The sequence below is a fragment of the Macaca mulatta genome, chromosome X, assembly GCF_049350105.2.
Source record: "Macaca mulatta isolate MMU2019108-1 chromosome X, T2T-MMU8v2.0, whole genome shotgun sequence".
Lineage (NCBI taxonomy): Eukaryota > Metazoa > Chordata > Mammalia > Primates > Cercopithecidae > Macaca > Macaca mulatta.
The window spans coordinates 159,985,823-160,005,805 of NC_133426.1; the positions used below are offsets into that span (position 1 = coordinate 159,985,823).

At 46.2% G+C, this 19,983-nt stretch overlaps 1 long non-coding RNA gene across 1 annotated transcript in view; it reads right to left on the reverse strand.

Annotated features, from left to right (window-relative positions):
• LOC144338621 (uncharacterized) overlaps positions 1-19,259 on the reverse strand; it is a 30,459-nt gene extending 11,200 nt beyond the window's left edge. Inside the window, exons 1-5 of the long non-coding RNA XR_013412871.1 lie at positions 19,024-19,259; positions 9,799-9,878; positions 8,970-9,057; positions 1,421-1,515; positions 880-1,041 (exon numbers count right to left, since the gene is read on the reverse strand). This is a non-coding gene — a long non-coding RNA (uncharacterized LOC144338621). The remainder of the gene's footprint in view (positions 1-879; positions 1,042-1,420; positions 1,516-8,969; positions 9,058-9,798; positions 9,879-19,023) is intronic.
• Positions 19,260-19,983: the final 724 nt, after the last annotated feature.

Genomic DNA, 19,983 nt, shown 5'->3' on the forward strand with positions numbered 1-19,983 from the left:
ATAGATATATACATGTATAGACATGATTGATATAGATGATTGATAGATGATGGATGATTGATGGGTGATAAGTGATAGATAAAAGATAATACATGATAGATACATGGATAGATAGATGAATAGAGAGAGAGAGATGATTTAAAATTTTTTTAGAGATGAGATCTCACTATGTTGCCCAGTCTGGACTCGATGTGCTAGCATCAAGCAGTCCTCCTGCCTCAGCCTCCTGAGTTGCTGGGACTACAGCCACATGCTACTGTGCCTGGTGATAGATAAATGATTGAAAGATAGACATGATAGAGGCATAAATGATAGACAGATGGAGAGACATGATAACAGGTAGATAGGAAGATACATGGGATAGATCAATGATTGATTATATAGATAAATGATATAGATTGATAGATTATTCATTATAGACTGATAGGTGGATAGTTGATTGATAGATGATCGATTGATTGGTTGATTGATTGATGGAGAGAGAGAAGAAAGCATAGCCATTGCAGCCACCCAGACAAGACATGCTGAGGCCTGAAGTTCCAGAAGTTTCGAGCAGTTGGAAGAACTTGACAGGCATGGGGGCAGCTTCTTCAGGGAGTGGGGGGGGCAGCAAGGTGCCACTGGGTTCTGGTTTGGAAGGTTAGGTGAGTGACAGCACCCTTGGTGGACAGAGGCAGCTCCAAAGGAGGGGCAGACCTGGGGAGCAGGTGCAGCCTGAGGGGATGGTGCACAGGCAGTTGGTTCAGAGCTTGGTGCTCCTCAGTGGGACGTGGGTCAGCAGGGAGGCCAGTGGTCGTTGAAGTTTGGATGGAGACAGCCTGGCTGAGGGGAGGGGCATGCTTGGCATCTCATTTAGGGGACAGGAGGTAGACTGTTTACCTGCATTTTGAGATTAGGATTTATTCCTGATCCCAGGAAGTGGCCGATTCAGAGGGCTGGAAGTTGTTCCTCTATTTCTTCTGACGATTGTGTAAGTCGCCCATGCTTGATCATAAACCCCTTTTGTTTATTTTTGACACATAGCTGGAATGACTCTAATTGCTACAGATAGAAGGAGACACATCTGGCAAAGACCATGCAAAAGGAAGCTAGTGGAGAGAAGCTCATATCGTACAAACTAGGCTCCAGGGCAAAATCATTATTAGGATCAAAAGAGGTTGCAGCATACTGATGAGTATTCATTCCAAAGCATTCACTGGCGGGGGAGGGGTGGGGGAAAATAATAAATACATAAATAAGTAAATTATTTTAAAAGAAGTATTAGCGGCTAGGCGTGGTTGCTCACACCTGTAATCCCAGCATTTTGGGAGGCCAAGGCGGGCAGATCACCTGAGGTCAGGAGATCGAGACCAGCCTGACCAACATGGTGACACCCCATCTCTACTGCAGTACAAAATTAGCCAGGCGTGGTGGCTCATACCTGTTGTCCCAGCTACTTGGGAGGCTGAGGCAGAACTGCTTGAACCTGGGAGGAGAAGGTTGCCATGAGCCAAGATCACGCCATTGCACTCCAGCCTGGGTGACAGGAAAAAAAATAAGCATTAGCCATTCTGATCTTGTGTGCCTGCATAATGATAGAGCCTCAAATGACTACAAAACAAGAAAAGGAAAAATTAATTTAAAAAAAGCACATTCTCCATGCAGGAAATTATACCACCTCTCACTGGAACTGCTGGTCTAAGCAGACTCAATTAGTAAGAATGTAGAAAAATTGGGCCAGGCATAGCGTCTCATGCTTGTAATCCCAACACTTTGGGAGGCGAAGGCAGGCAGATTACTTGAGGTCAGGAGTTCGAGACCAGCTTGGCCAACATGCTGAAACTAAAATAAAAAATATAAAAATGAGCCAGATGTGGTGGCTAGTGCCTGTAATCCCAGCTACTCAGGTGGCTAAGGCAGGAGAATCACTTGAACTTGAGGTTTCAGTGAGCTGAGATCGTGCCCCTGCACTCCAGCCTGGGCAACAGAGTGAGACTCTGTCAAAAAAAAAAAAGAATATGGAAAAGTTGAACAAGCTTAATTTAGTGGACACCCAAAAACTACAGACCACACATTGTTTTTAAGTTCACCTTGGACATTTACTAACACTCACCATATCCTAGGCTGCAAAACAAGACTCAGCAAATAGCAAAAGAACTCACATCACACCAGCCATGTTCTTGATGCAATAGAATAAAGGCATAAATTGGCAACCAAACTAAAACTAAGGGCTCCCCTATGTTTGGAAATTTAAAGATACACTATTGGCCAGACATGGTGCCTCACACCTATAATCCCAGAATTTCGGGAGGCCAAGGCGGGAGGATCGCTTGAGCCCAGGAGTTCAAGACCAGCCTAGGCAACATAGTGAGACCCCCTCCCCATCTCTATAAAAATAAATTAAATTATTTTTTAAATTAAAAAAATTAAAACTAATGCACTGGTCTGAGAAGAATTATAATGAAAATCTAAAAGCATTTAGAACTGAACAATGAAAACTATGTACAAAAGCTTAAGCCATGTAACCCAAGCAGTACTATGAGGAAATTTAAAAAAAATAAAAGAAAAAAAAGAAAAGAAAAAACGTGTGACCAGGCGCGGTGGCTCACGCCTCTAATCCCAGCACCTTGGGAGGCCAAGGTGAGTGGATCACCTGAGGTCAGGAATTCGAGACCATCCTGGTCAACATGATGAAACCCCGTCTCTACTAAAAATACAAAAATTAGCTGGGCGTAGTGGCGGGCACCTGTAATCCTAGCTACCTGGGAGGCTGAGGCAGGAGAATCACTTGAAACTGGAAGGCAGAGGTTGCACTGAGCCAAGATCCTACTGCTGCACTCCAGCCTGGGCGACAAGAGCAAAACTCCATCTCAAAAAAAAAAAAAGTAAAAAATAGAAATAATATTATGAACTACAGAGTGATCTCCCTCCAGGCACCACTGGGAGCTGAAACACCACGGGCACCTGGGGGCGAAAGACATGAGTGGGAACAACTTCAGCCCTTCCTTCTTCTCCAAACGCCACTAAAAGGAATGCAAAGGGATTGCAGATGTAAAAGGGAAGAGTTCACAGCAGAGAGTGAGAGGAGCGCCTGCCAGGAACATCACAGAAGCTGGAAAACAAGTTGGGGAGTGATAACTGATTCAAGGGATCAGAGTGAACTTGGAAAAAAGTGATGGGAAGCACCAAGGGCACGTGCCCACAGAGGAAAGGCCACGTGAGGCCACCACCCAGAAGAGAGGCCTTGGAAGAAACCCACCCTGCTGGCACCATGATCCTGGGCTTCCAGCCTGCAGGACTGTCAGACCATTACAGTGTTGGACCGACACTGTAAAGAAAGAAGTAGTGATAGCAGGCATGGTTGTCTCGCTCCAGTTCTAAAAGGGGGAAGGATGCCAGGTGCGATGGTCTCCACAAGGCCCTTCCATGTTTCTCTGTGGCACCTGCAGTGCCTGGATGTCAGCACTGGGAGAAACCACATCCAGATTCATCTGTAAAATCCAAGCATCAGTGAGCTCAACTCTCCCGCTTTCTCAGCTCTCTGTTTCCATTGGATTTGGTTGAACTGGGCCAGGGCCAGCATCAGAGGCAAACCCAAAGCTGCTCTCTGCGGACTGACTTCTCCCTTCTCTTACGTGTTTGCCATGTCCGCTAGCCTGTGAGCTTCAGGAGACAAAGGAGCATGTTTCTCCTTCCTGACACCCCCAAAACTTGCACAGCACATGCTATAAAATGCATGAGGGCTCTTTGCATTACAATTTTGAAAAAGAATCATGAACTATGATTTAGCGTCTCTTCCCATCAAACCCCAGGCCCATACAGCAATTGCCTCTACCTGTGACGCACACCTCCTACCTGTCCTCCCCCGAACCTGGCATCCCTGTCCTGCAGACCAGACACAAAACTCACTGCCATCCCTCTTCAACCTGGCTTCCTTTCTGACTTCCCTTCAGGTGCCCCAGGCAGAACCGTGGGGATCATCTGACCCTCTGTCTCTGTCATCCTTCCCTATTCCACTAGCCTGTGTCCTATTGACTCAGTCCCCAAAGTCCCTCTCGCTCCCTACCGGATCCTCAGTGTCTGGTAGCACAGTGCCTGGCGTAGAGCTACATAGCAACCACTAGGTGAATACAAGAATGATGTGATTGAGGGTGTCTGCAGTCTCATATGCTGCCCATGCTCGGTGACGCAGTGAATCATCATCTGTTTGGAACAGTCTAAGTCTCCAGCCAGAAAGGAGGGAGAAAGCACCATGTGACCCTGCATGTCTCTTGCCAGTGCTCTGATTTGACGTTATAGAAGAGTAGTCTTTATACCGGGGCACATGCTCGCCTGAGGATTATGAAGCCTGTCCAGGAGGGGCTCGGCATGGATGGTCCCAAGGAGCCAATGTCCCACCTCAGCTTGCACAGGGGCTCTAACCTGACGGTGCCCAGTGCCTTTCCCAGGAACCTGACCCCAGTTGACAAGAGCAGGGTGTTGCACCATGATATGCCGTGGGGTCAAAGGCTACCAGGCACCAGGAAAAGAAGTCATTTGAAATACTGCCTCCTGGCCCGGCGCGGTGGCTCAAGCCTGTAATCCCAGCACTTTGGGAGGCCGAGAGGGGGGGATCACGAGGTCAGGAGATCGAGACCATCCTGGCTAACACGATGAAACCCCGTCTCTACTAAAAAATACAAAAAACAGCCGGGCAAGGTGGCGGGCGCCTGTAGTCCCAGCTACTCGGGAGGCTGAGGCAGGAGAATGGCGGGAACCCGGGAGGCGGAGCTTGCAGTGAGCTGAGATCCGGCCACAGCACTCCAGCCTGGGCGACAGAGCGAGACTCCGTCTCAATTAAAAAAAAAAAAAAAAGAAATACTGCCTCCTTTCACCAACCTGACATCTCCACCTCTGCATTTCAGGAAGAGAAACCCTGTCTCTACTAAAAATACAAAAATTAGCCAGGTGTGGTGGCGTGCACCTGTAATCCCAGCTACTCGGAAAGCTGAGGCAGGAGAATCGCTTGAACCCGGGAGGCAGAGGTTGCAGTGAGCTGAGATTGTGCCATTGCACTCCAGCCTGGGTGATAGAGTGAGACTCCATCTCAAAAAAAAAAAAAGGTGGCCGGGCACGGTGGCTCACGCCTGTAATCCCAGCACTTTGGGAGGCCGAGGCAGGCGGATCACGAGGTCAGGAGATCAAGACCATCCTGGCTAACACGGTGAAACCCCGTCTCTACTAAAAATAAAAAAAATTAGCCGGGCATGGTGGTGGGCACCTGTAGTCCCAGCTACTTGGGAGGCTGAGGCAGGAGAATGGCGTGAACCCGGGAGGCGGAGCTTGCAGTGAGCCGAGATCGCGCCACTGCACTCTAGCCTGGGCAACTGAGTGAGACTCCGCCTCAAAAAAAAAAAAAAAAAAAAAAAGATATTTTACTGTGGCTTTAATTTGCATCTCCACAGAAAAAAGTAGTGGGAGGCAGCCAGTGGCAGAGGTGGTTTGCACAAGAATCAGAGGCACCAAATAACTCAGAAACAATGTGTGTGTGTGTATGTGTTGGGGAGTGCAGAACAAGAAGATTGATTGAAAGTCTCTATAAGAAGCTACTGTCCTTGCACTGGCTATGCAGATTAAAAAAGAAAAAAGAAAACAAAGAAGCTGTTGGGTGCCCACATCTCTGCCCCACTTTGTACAGAAGACTGGAGTCTCACTCTATCTTTTCGAGCAGCTGGGATTACAGGTGCATGCCACCACACCTGGCTAATTTTTGTGTTTTTAGTAGAGACAGGGTTTCATCATGTTGGTCAGGTCTCAAACTCCTGACCTCAGGTGATCCAAAGTGCTGGGATTACAGGCATGAGCCACCACGTCTGGCCCACAGTGAAGTATCTTTTTGCATCCACTGATTGGCAGAAATGTAAAGTCTGACAATACCAAGTGTTGGCAGTACTACAGAGCAGCAGGAACTCACACTTCCCTGGGGCAGGCAAACTGGGACAACCGCTTTGGAAAACAATGAGCATTATTTAGTATAGTTGAAGATGTGTGCATTTAGAACCTAACAATTTCACTCCTACACACCAGATTGCATGTACAAAATCGCTCACAGCAGCATTGTTTATAATGCTTAAAATAATGTTTAAATGTTTTTTAATAGGCAAAAGCCAGAAGCAACCCAAGTGTCCATTAGCAGAAGAACAGATGAAAGATCTATGTTAGAGTCATACAATGAAACAGTCCCAGTGTCCCAATAGAAATGTCCCGGAGTCAGACCATAGAGGTCTAAAAAAATAAAAAATAAAAAAATGAATAAACTACAGTTGTGTGCATCAACTTGGATGTCTATCACAAATGTCATGTGGAGTAAAAACAGCAGGTTATAGAAAAATATATCCAGTACGATTCCATTTATAAGGAAGTTAAAAAAATAATAATGCTGCAGGACTTGAACAACACTCTAGACCAGGGGTCCCCAACCTCAGGCCACTGACCAGTACTGGTCTGTGGCCCATTAGGAACTGGGCTGCAGAGCAGGAGGTGACTGGTGGGCAAGTGAGCATTCCCACCTAAGCTCCATCTCCTGGCAGATCAGCAGCGGCATGAGATTCTCATAGTAGCATGAGCCGTATCATGAACTGAGAATGTGAGGGATCAAAGTTGTGCCTGATGATCTGAGGTGGAACAGTTTCATCCTGAAACCATACCCCCCAACCCTTCATCCATGGAAAAATTGTCTTCCATGAAACTGGTCCTTGGTGCCAAAAAGATTGGGGACCACTGCTCTAGAGCAAATGGACCTAGCAGACATACACAGAACATTCCATCCAGCAGCAGCAGAATTCACTTTCTTCTCAGCTGCGCATGGGGCAGTCTCCAGGATAGACCATATGTTAGGCCACAAAACAAGTCTTAACAAATTCAAGAAGATCAAATCACATTAAGCATCTTTCCCAACCACAAAAGAGAAATCACTAACAGAAAGCAAACTGGAAAACTCACAGATATGTGGAAATATACAACACCCTCCTGAACAACCGATGGGTCAAAGAAGAAATCAAAAGGGAAACCAAAAAAAAAATCTCTTGAGACAAATGAACGTGGAAACACAACATACAAAATGCAGTGTGCAGCAAAGCAATTCGAAGAGGGAAGTTTAGAGTCTTAAATGCCTCCATTAAGAAATAAGAAAGAAGCTGGGCATAGTGGCTCACACCTATAATCCCAGCACTTTGGAAGGCCAAGGTTGGTGGGTCACTTGAGGCCAGAAGTTCAAGACCAGCCTGAGCAACATGGTGAAAACCCGTCTCTACTAAAAATACAAAAATTAGTGGGCATGGTGGCACATGCCTGTAGTCCCAGCTACTTGGGAGGCTGAGGCACAAGAGTCACTGGAAAAAAAAAAAAGAAAAGAAAAGAAAATAGAAGTAAGAAAGATTTCAAACAACCTAACTTTACACATCAAGGAACTAGAAAAGGAAGAACAAAATAAGCCCAAAGTCAGCAGAAAGAAGGAAATAACAAAGATCAAAGCAGAAATACATGAAATAGAGACTAGAAAAATAACAGAGGCCGGGCGCGGTGGCTCAAGCCTGTATTCCCAGCACTTTGGGAGGCCGAGATGGGGGGATCACAAGGTCAGGAGATCGAGACCATCCTGGCTAACACAGTGAAACCCCGTCTCTACTAAAAAAAAATACAAAAAACTAGCCGGGCGAGGTGGCGGGCGCCTGTAGTCCCAGCTACTCCGGAGGCTGAGGCAGGAGAATGGCGTAAACCCGGGAGGCGGAGCTTGCAGTGAGCTGAGATCCGGCCACTGCACTCCAGCCTGGGCGACAGAGCGAGACTCCGTCTCAAAAAAAAAAAAAAAAAAAAAAAAATAACAGAAAAGATCAATGAAACTAAGAGTTGGGATTTTTTTTAAAGATAAAATCAATAAACCTCTAGCTAGACCAAGTAAGAAGAGATAAGACTCGAATAAATCAATCAGAAATGAGACATTATAACTGATACCACAGAAATGCAAAGGATCATAAGAAACTATTATGAATAGGCTGGGCGCAGTGGTTCACGCCTGTAATCCCAGCACTTTGGGAGGCCAAGGCAGGTGGATCATGACGTCAGGAGATCAAGACCAGCCTGGCTAACACGGTGAAACCCTGTCTCCACTAAAAATACAAAAAATTAGGTGGGCATGGTGGCACATGCCTGTAATCCCAGCTACTCGGGAGGCTGAGGCAGGAGAATGGCGTGAACCCAGGAGGCGGAACTTGCAGTGAGCCGAGATTATGCCACTGCACTCCAGCCTGGGCAACAGAGTGAGACTCCATCTCCAAAAAAAAAAAAAAAAAAAAAAAAAGGAGAGAGAGAGAAAAGAAACTACTATGAATAATTATACTCCAACAAATTGGGTATCCTAGAAGAAATGGATACACTCCTAGACACATCCAACCTACCAAGACTGACTTAAGAAGAAATAGAAAATCTGAACAGACCAATAATGAGTAAGGAGATTGGACAAGTAATAAAGAGTCTCTCATCAAAGAAAAGCCCAGGACCTGATGGCTTCATTGATAAATTCTACCAAACATCTAAAGAACTAATACCAATCCTTCTCAAACTTCCAAAACACTAGAGGAGGGAACACTTCCAAACTCATTTTATGAGGTCAGAAAATTCCCTGATATCAAAGCCAGACAAGAACACTAAAAGAAAAAAAGCTACAGGCCAATATCCCTGATTAACACAGGTGCAAAAATCTTCAACAAAATACTAGCAAACCGAATTCAATAGCACATTAAAAGGATCATTCACCGTGAGCAAGTAGAATTTATCCCTGGGATGCAAGGGTGGTTCAATATATGCAAACCAATAAATGTAATGCACCACATTAACAGAATGGAGAATAAAATCATTTCTTGATTGATGCAGAAAAAGCATTTGACAAAATCCAACGTTCTTTCGTGATTTAAAAAAAAAAAAATAGCTCTTGGCCTGGTGCAGTGGCTTACACTTGTAATCTCAGCACTTTGGGATGCCGAGGCAGGAGGATCTCTTGAGCCCAGTTCAGACCAGCCTGGGCAACATAGCAAGACACGTCTACAAAAAAAAAAATTAAAAATTAACCAGGCATGGTGATATGTGCCTGTAGTCCCAGCTACTCTGGAGGCTTGAGCCCTGGAGTTCGAGGCTGCTGTGAGCCAGGATTATATCAGTGCACTCCAGTTTGGGGTGACAGAGCAAGACCCTGTCTCAAAAAACAAACAAACACAAATTAGCCAGGTACAATGGTGCATGCCTGTAGTTCTAGCACTCTGGGAGGCCAAGGCAGGAGGATCACTTGGGCCCAGGAGTTCAAGACCAGCCTGGGCAACATAGAGAGGCCCTGTCTCTACAAAAAGAAAAAACAAAATTAAAAAGAAACTCTCAACAAATTAGGTATAGAAGGAATATACCTCAACATCATAAAGGCCATATATGACAAAGCCACAGCTAACATCATACTCAATGGTGAAAAGCTGAAAACTTTTCCTTTAAGATCAGGAGTAAGACAAGGATGCCCACTCTCACCACTTCTACTCAGCATAGTCCTGGAAGGCCTAGCCAGAGCAATGAGGCAAGAAAAAAAAAAATTCAAATTAGGCCAGGCTCAGAGGCTCACACTTGTAATCCCAGCACTTTGGGAGGCCGAGGTGGGCAGATCACCTGAGGTCAGGAGTTCGAGACCAGCCTGGCTAACATAGTGAAACCCTATCTCTACTAAAAATACAATAATTAGCCGGGTGTGGTGGCGCATGCCTGTAATCCCAGCTACTCAAGAGGTTGAGGCAGGAGAATCACTTGAACTTGAGAGGCAGAGGTTGCAGTGAGCCGAGATCACGCTACTGCACTCCAGCCTGGACGACAGAGTGACGCTTCATCTAAAAAGAAAAAAAGAGAGAGAGAGAGAGAGATTAAGTTGTCTCTGTTTGCAGATCACATAATCCTGTATGTAGAAAACCCTAAAGACTCCACCAAAAAACTATTAGAATTCAGTCAAGGTGCAGGATACAAAATCAGCATACAAAAATTAATAGCATTTCTTTTTTTCTTTTCTTTTTCTCTCTTTTTTTTTTTTTTTTTTTTTTTGAGACAGAATCTTGCTCTGTCACTCCACCTGGAGTACAGTGGCTAGATCACAGTTCACTGCAGGCTTGACCTCCTGGGCTCCTCCCACCTCAGCTTCCTGAGTAGCTGGGACTACAAATGTGCACCATCACGCCTGGCTAATTACTATTCTTTTTTTTATTATTATTATTACTATTATTGAGACAGGGTCTGGTTTGGTTGCCCGGGCTGGTCTTGAATTTCTGGGCTCAAGTGATCCTCCTGCCTTGGCCTCCCAAAGTGCTGGGATTACAGATGTGAGCCATCATGCCCTACCTAGTAGCATTTCTATATGCTAACAATGCACTTTCTAAAAAAGAAATCATCAAAGAAGATTTATTTTGTTATCCAAAAAGGAAATCAACACAACAATCTCATTTACAATAGCTATAAAAAATAAAATACTTAGGAATAAGCTTAACCAAGGAGGTGAAAGACCTATACACTGAAAACTGTAAACCACTGATGAAAGAAACTGAAGAAAACACAAATAAATGGAAAGATATCCTGTGTTCATGGATTGGGATAATTAACATTGTTAAAATGTCTATACTACCCAAAGTGATCTACACATTCAATGTAATCCCTATCAACATTCCCATGAGATTTTTCACAGAAATAGAAAAAGCAATTCTAAAATGTATATGAAACCACAAGTGACCCCAAACAGCCAAAGCAATCTTGAACAAAAAGAACAAAACTGGAAGACTCATGCTATCTGATCTCAAAATATACTACAAAGCTATAATAACCAAAACAGCATGGTGCTGGCATGAAAACAGACACATATACCAATGTAACAGAATAGAGAACCCAGAAATAAATCTATGCATTTACAATTGATTGATCTTTGACAAAGGTGCCAATAACACATGATAGACAAAAGACAGTCTTGTCAACAAATGGTGTTGGGAAAACTGGATATTCACTTGCAGAATAATGAAATTGGACCCTTATCTCACACAATGCACAAAGATCAACTCAAAATGGACTAAAGATTCAAATGTGAGACCCGAAACTAGAAAACTACTAGAAGAAACTTAGGGGAAAAATTTCTTGGCACTGGTCTGGGCAATACGTTTTTCAATGACACCAAAAGCACAGGCAACAAAACAAAAACAGACAAATGAGTTTGCATCAAACTAAAAAGCTTCTGCACAGCAGAGGAAGCAATCAACAGAGTGAAGAGACAACCTACGGAATGGAAAAACATAGTTGTAAACCATCCATCTGATACAAGGTTAATACACAGAACACATAAGGAACTCAAACAACTCAATAGCAAGCAAATGTATTTTCTAACCAAGTTAAAATAACCCAGTTACACCTACTATGTACTCCTAAAAATTAAAAATTGAAAATTGAAAAAATAAACACCAGAAATAAATAACCCAAATAAAAATGGGCAAAGGACCTGAACAGGCATTTCTCAAAAGAAGACATACAAATGGCGAATAGGTCTATTTTAAAAAATGCTCAACATCAGCTGGGTGCAGTGGCTCACGCCTGTAATCCTAGCCCTTTGGGAGGCCAAGGTGGGTAGATCACCTGAGGTCAAGAGTTCGGGACCAGCCTGGCCAATATGGTGAAACCCTGTCTCTACTAAAAATACAAAAATTAGCCAGGTGTGGTGGCATGTGCCTGTAATCCCAGCTATTCCAGAGGCTGAGGCAGGAGAATTGCTTGAATCCGGGGGGCAGAGGTTGAGGTGAGCCGAGATCGCACCACTGCACTCCAGCCTGGGTGAAAGAGCAAAACTCCATCTCAAAAAAAAAAAAAAAGAAAGAAAGAAAAAAAATGCTCGACATCACCAATCATCAGGGAAATGCAACTCAAAACCACAATGAGACACCACCTCGCTCAAATTAGAATGACCGTTTTAAAAAACACAAAAGAAGACAAACTTTGGCGAGGGTGTGGAGAAAAGGGAACATTTCCACACTGTTGGTGGGATTGGAAACTAGTACAGCCAGTATGGAAAATGGTATGCATGGTAGTTCCTCAAAATATTTAAAATGAGAATGACCATACAATCCAGCAATCCCATTTCTGGGTATGTATCCAAAGGAAATGAAATCGGTATGTTGAAGCAATATCTACACTTGCGTGTCCATTGCAGCACTACTCACAATCGCCAAGATATGGAATCAAATGAAGTGCCCACCAACAGATGAATGGATAAAGAAAATGTGGTACAGATACACAATGGATCACTATTCAGCCCTTAAAAAGAAGGCAATCCTGGCTGGGCGTGGTGGCTCACGCCTGTAATCCCAGCAGTTTGGGAGGCCGAGGCGGGCAGATCACCTGAGGTCAGGAATTCAAGACCATCCTGGCTAACACGGTGAAACCCCATCTCTACTAAAAATACAAAACATTAGTCGGGCGTGGTAGCAGGCACCTGTAGTCCCAGATACTCGGGAGGCTGAGGCAGGAGAAGGGCGTGAACTCGGGAGGCGGAGCTTACAGTGAGCCACTGCACTCCAGCCTGAGCAACAGAGCAAGACTCTGTCTCAAAAATAAATAAATAAATAGGCCGGGCGCGGTGGCTCAAGCCTGTAATCCCAGCACTTTGGGAGGCCGAGACGGGCGGATCACTAGGTCAGGAGATCGAGACCATCCTGGCTAACACGGTGAAACCCCGTCTCTACTAAAAATACAAAAAATTAGCCGGGCGTGGCAGTGTGCGCCTGTAGTCCCAGCTACTCGGGAGGCTGAGGCAGGAGAATGGCGTAAACCCGGGAGGCGGAGCTTGCAGTGAGCTGAGATCCGGCCACTGCACTCCAGCCCGGGCGACAGAGCCAGACTCTGTCTCAAAAAAAAAAAAAAAAAAAAAAAAAAAATAAATAAATAAATAAATAAATAAATAATAAAAAGAAGGCAATCCTGCCATTTGCAACATGGAGGAACCCGGAGGACATTACATTAAGTGAAATAAGCCAGGCATAGAAAGACAAATACTGTATGACCTCGCTCATGCAGAATGTAAAAATGTCAGCCTCATGGAAACAGAGCGGAACAGTGGCCACCAGGACTGGGGTAGGGGAAATGGGGAAATGCTGGCCAAAGGGTACCAAGTTTCAGTTATGCAGGATGGAGACGTTCCAGAGATCTGATGTACAGCATGGTGATTCTAGTTAACACTTTTTAAAAAATAAAACAAAAAAAAAAATTGCTGCAAAAGTAAATACTTTATTGTTTAAAGCTAATTCATATTTGGGACAAGTATAAAGAAAACCAAGGAAAGGCTAGGACTAACTGTGAAGGGAAAAAGAAGGGTCCATGATGGCTGTCAGTGGGGACAGATGTGCAATAGTTGATCATCATTCTTTATGATTCATCTAAGCAGCATATTCTCTTTCGTGTGTATTAGGTTGAACAAGATGAAGCTGCAATTTTTGTAGGTTAAAAATAAATGAACATTAAGCAACGTCATCTGGTTTTGACCCAAGAAGTTTCTTTTTTTTTTGAGACGGAGTCTCGCTCTGTCGCCCAGGCTGGAGTGCAGTGGCACGATCTCAGCTCACTGCAAACTCTGCCTCCCGGGTTCACGCCATTCTCCTGCCTCAGCCTCCCGAGTAGCTGGGACTACAGGCGCCCGCCACCACGCCCGGTTAATTTTTTGTATTTTTAGTAGAGACGGAGTTTCACCATGTTAGCCAGGATGGTCTCGATCTCCTGACCTTGTGATCCGCCCTCCTCGGTCTCCCAAAGTGCTGGGATTACAGGCGTGAGCCACCGCGCCCGGCCAACCCAAGAAGTTTCTTAATAATAAATCAACGAAAAAATAAAACCAAAACACTTTATGCTAATCAACTTGAAAACTTCAACAAAATGGGCATGTTCCAGCCAGGCGCGGTGGCTCACGCTTGTAATCCCAGCACTTTGGAAGGCCGAGGTGGGTGAATCACCTGAGGTCAGGAGTTCGAGACCAGCCTGGCCAACACAGTGAAACTCTGTCTCTACTAAAAGTACAAAAATTAGCTGGGTGTGGTAGCGGGTGCCTGTAATCCCAGCTACTCGAGAGGCTGAGGCAGGAGAATTGCTTGAACCCAGAAGGCAGAGGTTGCAGTGAGCCAAGATCATGCCACTGCACTCCAGCCTGGGCAACAGAGCTAGACTCTGTTTAAAAAAAAAAAAAAAGGCATGTTCCTAGAAAACTATTGTTTATCAAAACTTGACTCAAAATAGAATGATTCATCCTAAATTCAGGTAGAATCTCAAGGGACTCCAAATAACCAAAACAATTCTGAAAAAGAAGAACAAAGTTCAAGGACTCACACTTCCTGATTTCCAAAATATATTACAAAATAAAACATATTTCAGTGTGGTCCTGGCAAAAAGGGACAGAATATAATCCAGAGCCCAGAAAGAAACTCTCAAGTATATGGTCAGATGATTTTTGGCAAGGGTATAAAGGCTACAAATTGGGAAAAGGGCAGTCTTTTTAACAAATGGTATAGGGGAAACTTGATATCCACATACAAAAGAATAAAGCTGGAGGCTGGGCATGATGGCTCACACCTGTGATCCCAGCGCTTTGGGAAGCCAAGGGAGGAGGACTGATTGAGGCTGGGAATTGGAGACCAGCCTGGGCAAAGTAACAAGATCCCATCTCTACCAAAAACATTAAAAATTTGAGACTGAGGCACAAAAATTGCTTGAACCCAGGAGGCAGAGGTTGCAGTGAGCTGAGATCACACCACTGTACTCCAGCTTGGGTGACAAAGTGAGATTTGTCTTTAAAAAAAAAAAAATTAAAAATTAGCTGGGCATGGTGGTGAATACCTGTAGTCCCAGCTACCCAGGAGGCTGAGGCAGGAGAATTCCTTGAGACCAGGAGTTTGAGGTTACAATGATCATGCCACTGCACCCCAGCCTGGGCAATAGCGCAAGACCCTGTCTCACCCTGTCTCAAAAAAAAAAAAAAGGCAAATTTTGTGTTATGTATTTTTTCCCCACAATAAAAAAATTACTCAAGAAGAAACAGAAAACCTAAATGGTCCCATAACTATTACAGAAGTTGGATCCATTGTTTAAAATCTATAGAGGGACAGGCAGGAAGCTACAACAACAAGGAAGGCCAGGCCAGATGCTACAGGTGTGGCTCACACCTGTAATCCCAGCACTTTGTGGGGCCAAGGCAGGCACATCACCTGAGGTCAAGAGTTCAAGACCAGCCTGGCCAACATGGCGAAACACCATCTCTACTAAAAATACAAAAATTAGCTGGACATGGTGGTGCACGCTTGCAGTCCCAGCTACTCAGGAGGTTGAGGCAGGAGAATCGCTTGCACCTGGGAGGCAGAGGTTGCAGTGAGCCAAGACTGCACCACTGCACTTCAGCCTGGGCAACAGAGTGAGTCTCTGTCTCAAAACAACAACAACAACAAAAACAAAACAAAACAAAAAACAGAAAACAAAAACCAAAAAAACAAGGAAGGCCTAGCTGGTTTTACAGATGATCTCCAGCAAACATGGAAGTAACTGATCATCTCCATCTTAGACTAACTGTTCCAGTGAACAGCTGAAAAAGGAAATACTGCCTCAACTCACCTTACGATGTCTTGATACCAAAACCAGACGAGGATAATACGAGGCTAAAAACAAAACAAAACAAAACAAAAAACCCCCCAATCCAGAATTGTATATGAAAATAATACATCATGCAAAGTTGAGTTTAGATCAGAAAATACAAGAGTGGTTTAACATTTTAAAATGAATTAATGTAATTTGCCACATTAACAGATTAGAGGAGGAAAACCCTCTGATCATATTAATGCACTCAGAAAATGCATTTTATAAAAATTCAACATATGGCACACTAGGAATGGAAGGGAGCTTTCTAAATCTGATAAACATATCTACCAAACGCTCCCTGCAAACATACTTAGTAATGGAACATTGAGAATGCCTCCTATGCTTTCATTTAAAGGAAGTAAAAGCAAGATAAAGCAAGTCCAGGGAAGTAAAGCAGGAAAAAGAAATCAGCCGGGCACAGTGGCTCATGCCTGTAATCCTAACACTTTGGGAGGCCAAAGCAGGTGGATCAGGAGTTCCAGATCAGCCTGGCCAACATGGTGAAACCCTGTGTCTGGTGAAGATACGAAAATCAGGCCGGGCGTGGTGGCTCATGCCTGTCATCCCAGCACTTTGGGAGGCCAAGGCGGGCGGATCACGAGGTCAGGAGATCGAGACCATCCCGGCTAACACGGTGAAACCCCGTCTCTACTAAAAATGCAAAAAATTAGCCGGGCGTGGCGGCGGGCGCCTGTAGTCCCAGCTACTTGGGAGGCTGAGGCAGGAGAATGGCATGAACCCGGGAGGCGGAGCTTGCAGTGAGCTGAGATCGTGCCACTGCACTCCAGCCTGGGCAACTGAGGGAGACTCCGTCTCAAAAAACAAACAAACAAACAAACAAACAAAAACACACAAAAAAACACAAAACAAACAACAAAAAAAAAGATACAAAAATTAGCCAGGTGTGGTGGTGGGCGCCTGTAGTCCCAGCTTCTTGGGAGGCTGAGGCAGGACAATTGCTTGAACCAGGGAGGCGGAGGTTGCAGTGAGCCAAGATTGTGCCACTGCACTCCAGCCTGGGGGACAGAGCCACACTCCACCTCAAAAAAAGAAATCAAAGCTAAAAGGACTGGAATAGAAGAAACAAAACAATCATTACTTGCAGATGATAGGATTGTGTACGCAGAAAATAAAAAAGAATCCACAAAGAGAACCCAAAGATAGTTATTAGACTTAATATGAGAGTTTACAAGGTTATTTGATACAAAAATCAGTACATAGAAATTCATTGTTTTTCTATATACCAGCAACACACAGTCTGAATAGGAATTCGAAAGAAGGTAGCCAGGCGCGGTGGCTCACAGGCTCATGGGCCAGTACTTTGGGAGGCTGAGGCGGGAGGACCACTTGAGTCCAGGAGTTTGAGACCAGCCTGGGCAACATAGCGAAACCCTGTCTCTACAAAAAATTACAAAATTAGCCGGGCACTGCAGCGCCTGCCTTTAGTCCCGGGTGTTTGGGAGGCTAAGGTGGGAGGATCACTTGAACCCAGGAGGCTTCAGTGAGCTGTGATTGTGCCACTGCACTCCAACCTGCACAACAGAGTGAGACCCCGTCTCAAAAAAAAAAAAATCAGATTGGTAAATGCTATGATATTAAAATTAAGACTTTCTGTTTATCACATGACATACAGCAAACTGAGAAGACAAGTAACAGGTAGGCCGAAGACATACACCCCAAGGATTGGTATGGAAAATACAGAACGCCTGCAAAATGTAAGGCCAAGACATGCAAGGGCATTTCACAGAAGAAATGAAAAGCGCTGCAATATGGCTGGTGGCCAGGGAATGCCGACTCAAAGCCCAGCAGGGCACCATTTCACACCCACGGTATGCGCAGAAACTATCAAATCTGCTCACTGGTGTACATGAAGACATGGAGCAGCAGTGGCAGTGGGAGTGTCCGCTGGAATGCTAGCATGGAGAGCTATGTCTTCAGCCCAGCAAACGCGAAGCCCACGTCCCACTGACCCAACGAGTCCCCTTCCAGCATTGAGAAGCCTGGCACACGGAAAGGAGACGATGCTCCTTCCCATCCCTCGGTGAGGGGACCCAGCCATTGCAGGATACATCCAGCACAACTCCCCTGACATAAGATGTTCCAGTTCCCCAAACCAGCCTCGATCCTTTCTGGTTACACCAGCTTCAGACCAGGGGCTGCCATAGCCACGCCTCTTATCTGCTCAGAAAGCTTAGAAGGTGCATTTGCCATCTACACACATATTTATGAAAATGGTGCTGCCTGTGGATGGATTTATTTTCTCTTTCTTTCTTTCTTTCTCTTTCTTTCCCTTTCCCTTTCTTTCTTTCTCTTTCTTTCTTTTTCTTTCTTTCCCTTTCTTTCTTTTCCTTTCTTTCCCTCTCTCTCTCTCTTTCTCTCTTTCTTTCTTTCTTGACAGAGTCTTGCACTGTCACCCAGGCTGGAGTGCAATGGCACCATCACGGCTCACTGCAGCCTGCACCTCCCAGGCTCAGGCAATCCTCCCAACTCAGCCTCCCAAGTAGCCGGGACTACAGGCTCACACCACCATGCCTGGCTAATTTTTAAATTTGTATGTAGAGATGGGGGTCTCACTATGTTGCCCATGCTGGTCTAGAACTTCTGGGCCCAAGCGATCCTCCTGCCTTGGGCTCCCAAAGTGCTGGGATTACAGGCAGGAGCCACGGTGCCCAGCCTGATTTATTTTCTTCTGTGGAAAGGAAGGAAAATCCCATCCCTCATGCCAGATTGCAGGTATCGCTGTTGTGCAGGGCCAGCAAGGACATGTGTGTGTGTTGGGGTAGGCATGGGGGGAAGGCCAGGGAGAGGGAGAGAGGGCAGGTGGCTCCCCCGAGCCTGCCCTCCTGGAGGTTCTAGATCCCTCCGTGGCCCCGTCAAGGCCACCCGGCCTTCCTGTTGGGGAGAGAGCCCTCGCCAGCTGCTCACTCGATTTTTGGTGGTCCCTTCCCACGGGCCTGCCTGGTTTGCCTCCACGTCCTCAGCGGCCACAGGTGAGAGGCTGTGGATCTTGGGCCCACTGGTCCAGAGTGTGGCCCATGCCAGAATGCCCGGTTCAAATCCCATCTCCGTGGAGTGCACTCTGAAGAAATGACGTCAGGCCATGGCAAGCCACCCGCCTCTGCGCCCCATTTCTCTCCATGCAGGTTGGAAAGAATGACACAGCTGCTCAGGGAAGCACCCATACGCCGAGCCTGCTGGGCCTTTGAGCTCCAGGGCGAACACCTGGCCCCATACCCCAGCTGCCCCCAGGGCTCCAGTCACCTGAGCCAAGCTTCTCACCCCGCGGCCTCCCCAGCCCCACTGCCATTTCCTCCTCCCTCATGAGCCCCTCAATCTTACCATCCTCCCACTTCTGCCGGCACCTCCATGGACGGCCCTGACACAGGGGGAACAGTGCCCCAGCAGAAAAGCCCCAGGGTCGCCTGGATTCTCCTGCCTTCACCTCCTGCCCTGGGTCCAACACACAGTCTTCAGAATGCTGCCTCCTCAGAGCGCCTCTGGAATGCACCCGCCTCTCCCCATGCCCACAACCACCACTGGACCAGGCCTCCCCACATTCTCTACCACCAACTTGCAGTTGCCCATGGCGAGGCAAGTCCAAGTTCTCAAGCCTGACTACAGAGACCCTGCCTGATTTGCTGGCCTCTGCCACACCCTGGAAGCCAGCCGTCGACCAACCTTGTGTTCCAGCTGGTGGGAAACACTGGTTTTTTCTCAACTCCACGTGGGCATGTCACGTGCAGGCCTGGCCTGGGGTAGGCCTCAGCTCCATCTCCTGCCAATGCCGGCCAATCTTCATGGTTCAAGGTCATGTAGCCTGATGGTGAAGTGAAGGGGCCCTGTTGTTGACTCAGTCTTGCCACACACTGTGTGACTTTATTCAAGTTTCCTAACCTCCTGTGCCTCAGTTTCCCAGCCTGTGTTTGTTTCTGAATGGTGCCAGTGCCAAGCCCAAGCCTGGCATCCAGTAGGTGCTTCGTGCCAGGTTATGGAATGCCCGCCCGATAGGAGGGCGCTGCCTTCTCTCACCTGCTCCAGCCAAGTGCCCACAGTCAGTCCTCCATCATGCCAGCTGCGGCCAGCAGAGGGCAGCAGCGCCCTGCCCTGCGCCACTGGGCAAAGGGGCGGGCAGAGAGAGGTTGGGCTGCCTGGCCAGGCTTGTTGGGATGAGTCGGGCTGGGCACAATTGCATTGCGGGGAGGGAGGCTGGGGCTCCGTGAGACGTGCTCCTGGCACTGCCAGCTACTACTTGGCCCTTGCTGGTGGCCCGCCAGGTAGGCAAGAGCTGGGGCAGGCTTG